This window comes from Oryzias melastigma, linkage group LG20 (assembly GCF_002922805.2).
Source record: "Oryzias melastigma strain HK-1 linkage group LG20, ASM292280v2, whole genome shotgun sequence".
Taxonomy (NCBI): Eukaryota; Metazoa; Chordata; class Actinopteri; order Beloniformes; family Adrianichthyidae; genus Oryzias; species Oryzias melastigma.
The window spans coordinates 10642915-10647217 of NC_050531.1; the positions used below are offsets into that span (position 1 = coordinate 10642915).

At 38.5% G+C, this 4303-nt stretch overlaps 1 long non-coding RNA gene across 1 annotated transcript in view; it reads left to right on the plus strand.

Annotated features, from left to right (window-relative positions):
* The first annotated feature begins 3869 nt into the window (after positions 1–3869).
* Positions 3870–4303, plus strand: part of LOC118600223 — a 675-nt gene continuing 241 nt past the window's right edge. The window contains exon 1 of the long non-coding RNA XR_004949817.1: positions 3870–4261. This is a non-coding gene — a long non-coding RNA (uncharacterized LOC118600223). The remainder of the gene's footprint in view (positions 4262–4303) is intronic.

The following is a 4303-nucleotide window of genomic DNA, read 5'->3' on the forward strand; positions in this document are numbered from 1 at the left end:
AAACTGTAACTAAAAAAAAAAAACAATTAAATTGCAATTTTCCAGATTTGCGAATAATTAGTTAATGTTTTTGAACGATTCCCGACCCTAGCCTAAATCCTATTGCTAACATGTTTTCATTTAGCTAGTTTTATGTAATCTTAGTTCAGGAAACTGATTATTTTTTGTCTTAGTGGAAAACAGGAGGAGAGCCAAGACCAACAAACAGAGCAGCTGAGCATCCCGTCAATAAAAGTATAAAATGGAGGGAGATGAGCTACAGACATGCAGTGTTACGTTCTCTAACCACAAATGAATGCATAAATGGTGTGGAGCCTCAAGAGGTCCTTTAAATAGCTGCAGAGCTTCAATATTCTTGCATAGACTTTGACTTAAATTTTGAAAAAAAATCTTGGATCTTCACCAATTTTTCTTTCTTCTTTCTTTTTTTTGTACTTTATTAATTATAAAGTTGTAATTTAAAGAATTAAAATAGGTTCCTGAAGATATTTGAAATTATATTTTATAGATCTGTAATTTTCTTTTCCCAACAACAAGCCTGGATAAAGGTGATTCTGAGCGAGATCGGTAAGTCAGTCATAAGTCAGAGTTGCTCCCACTTAGTTGACCGAGACAAAGCTCATTAACTGTCAGTCCTATGTTTCAGTTGAGTCAGCAATAAGCATAGCAGACCATCAGGGCAATGTGTCATCAGGGATGAAAGCGGTTTACTGTAATTGCATTGTCTAATCACTCATGCATTTTGCTTGTGGCAGGGAGCAACTATTCAGAATCAATTATGGGGTTTTTGTTTGTTTGTTTTTAAGCATCTTGTTGTACAGAAGAAACTTTGACTGATGGTCATTTTTCTGAGTGAACTGCAGTGGTAGATTGAAGAGGCTTGAAGGTTGAGAAGATAGCCAAGAATCAGACATGCGAGTCAGCATCTCTAACTTCCCCCAAGCTATGTTTACACGCCCTTATTTTGTGATTGAAGATGCAAGAGTTGCTAGACTGACAGGGATTGAGGGTAATGAACCATCTCCAGACCAGCACAACTATTATTTTGAAGGTCAGTGGACAGGTCAAGGCAGCTAGATACGCTCAAATTGAAATAATGAATAGTTGGCTTCACTGTCTTCCTAAGCTGTGGTGCTCTGTGAACGGAAATTAGTTTGGACAGTCACACTTGCACATCAAAGTGAAAAAAACATGGATCCACTGGTATTTTTGAATTACTATAACAAATATTAAATTTATCAAAGTTTTGTTTTGCACTTACAAGAGAAATTATCGTGTGGCAGTATTGCAGAAGAGTCCATAGTCAGCAAAAAAGCAAAATAAAATGAATATTATTTCATCTGTGTTTAGTGTTAGACTGGAGTAACATTTGTGATTATTTTACACACAGTAGGGACACATCATGTAATGATTGACACGGTCAAAATTAATGCCAAAGTTATGTTTGAAAAGTCAAAAGACTTGTAAAATCCCCTGAAAGCCACACTCCGATCACATTTTGATCTGTTTTCAAAGTTTTCCCAGTGTACGTTTAAGTATTCCAGCTTAGGTAAAATTAATAAATAAATAAAACAGTCATTTTCTGAGACAGAGTTTCTGCAGATTGGCAGTAATTCATCATAAATTACACAACACAGCTGTTTCAATGGGCTTCACACCATAAAATCACTCATAAAATATAAACAATAGCTGATTGCTAAACAGACTAAACTAAGCTGGGGATCCCTGTCTTTAGACCCCCCTTCTTGGTTAGGAAAAACTCCTAAAGAACACAGATTCTGGGAGAAAAAGAAAAAGAAAAAAAATCTCCAGGATGTCCACATGAAGGAGGGATCCTCTCCCTGGACGGACAGACGATGTGCCAGGACTGAAAAGAAGACTTAGCTTATCTAACTCTACCACTACGTGTCTGAATAGTGCAGCAGATGGGCTTCATCAAGATAGAGCTGGGACAGCTGGGGGTGTGAGACGAGCCAGAGGCGAGCTCTACGGCTAAGGACAGGAGAACCGACGAACCACCTGGAATCTAAAATCTCTCCCGCTCTCCTAGAGAGGAGAGAGAAAGAGGAACAACACATGAATCACACTGCGCCAAAAAGAGGCATGATGATCTCAATGAAAAATAAGTGATAAAGAATAGTGGAGAGGAGGAAAGAAGTCAATAAAAGTAGAAGACAGAACCCTAGTGCACCATACTTTCCCTAGATTATGACCTCTAGCAGCTTACTAACAACTAATTTGTATTTCCATTGAAAATTAATTCAACCATGTAAATTACAAGTTGCATGCAGTATGGCATATAAAGCAGATGATAATAATAAGAATAATAAAAAAAATCTTCATTTTTTTGCATATTAATATTAATATAATATAATAATCTAAGCCCTTGTAAACCACAGGTAAGCCACAGCAGGGGAAGTAGATGCACCAAAATAGAGAGAGCCAAATTTTGAGCTTAATTTTCTTTATAAATGTCTGCCATCATAAGAAAAAAAACACAAATACAAGTTAAAAACACTAAAAACATGATTTTCATTTAAGTGAGCCTTTAAGCAAAAATAATGTGAAGTAAGAAAAATATATATTTTTAAAAAATGTGTGTTTTTTGAGACACAAAGCAGTCAGAGGAGATCTGGTTAGTTTGGGAAATAAACAGCCCCTCTGCAAAAGTATAGCACAGCACAGAAAAGCCACAAGATCAAGTCAGATTTGTTCACCCACACCTGACGGACAATATGTTCCTTTAAAGATAGTAAAGTACACTTTGAGAACAGAGAGGGCAGAGGGTTCAAAAGAAGATCGTCCGTATCAAAGTGGAGTATCCTTCTGTTACTAAAAGCTTGGGTTTAAAACATTTCTTTGATGTATAATATTGTTTTGGCATCAAGAGTACCACTCTAACTTAGGAGGATCACTACTTCTGAACAAAGCTAAGACCCCCAACCAAGTGATGGGGGCATCACTGATATTTGCATTTGCACTCACATCCTTTTTCCACACTTTTGAAGTTGTCAGCTAATAACTAAAACATACTGAAGAAACTGTGAGCAACAAAACCTCATCTAGATCAAGTTTCAAATCCTGTTATAGAGGATTAATCTAAATTATGTAACACTGATGATCTTTTTGTCCGAACTACAGTCAGTCCAGCTGTCAAATTGAGCTGCAACATTCATCTAATGAGCAGGACACCACCTTGTGGAGACCAAACAGATTTCTGACAGAAAACATGCTGGGACAAACTGCAAGCCACAAACTTTACACTCTGCGTAGACAGGGAGGCTGTTTAATTTTTAATTGGAGAAGTGCTTATCATAAAAAATGTGCTAATAAGCCCGCGGAGCCAAGTGTCCCGGAAACTTTTCACCTCTCACTAATCTATTTTTTTTCTTCCTACAGATATAATTCATCCTGCCTCTTTCCACAGAACAGCTGTGTCAATGGTTCTGTTTCCCCTCACCATACAGAAAGCATCACCTTCACTTATGCTCCAAAGCAAAAAAAAAAAATCCAATCACAGCTGATGAAGTTGGGCTCTTATTCGCATCATGTGGGCTACTGAAAAATGAGGTGTGGGGGAAGAAAGGTGGGGAGCGAGATGGCTCAAACGTTGCGAGGCGGAGGGAAGCAGCGGCGATACAGTGGTGGATTTATGGCTTCGCGTTTAGAGCGTACTGCTGAAACAGACTCATAAATGTTTTTGATGGGGTGCAAATAAATTACTCCCAACGTGTCGGCTCAGCAGGCAATAAATAACCCTAAAAAACTTTAATCATTTTCTATCCTTCCGATTTATTTTGGGGGGTGTTTATAGGAGCCCGTACACACTTTAATATATGGGATCATATACATGCCATGTGCCAACCTCAATTTGTGAGATCCCGGTGAAGTTGTACATTACAGGAAAGATGTACCAGCAAGATTGTTAGAAATTTTTTGTTGCTGCGTGTGAAGCTGCTGGCTGGCTCTGTGGAGTTACTAAGAGCTGTGATCACCCTTGATCCTCTTCTTCTCACAGAGAAAACAGCTTCCCACATGCACAGGTCAAGAGACCCACTTTACAAGTGTCCTTTGAGTAAGTCACTGTTTGAGTGCAGGAAAATTAAAACATCGCTAACGTTCACTGCATTTAGCAGACGCATGCAGCATGCAAATGGGTTGCATATGCACTGTCAGTAGATGCATTTGTGTGTGGGATTACTCGTGAGGTGCTTGCGATTGACCGGTGTGTGGGACTGCTGTTGTGTGTGAGATGGCGTTGGTTTCTCTGGAGAAGTAAAGCAACATATGTGCTCAAAATAAA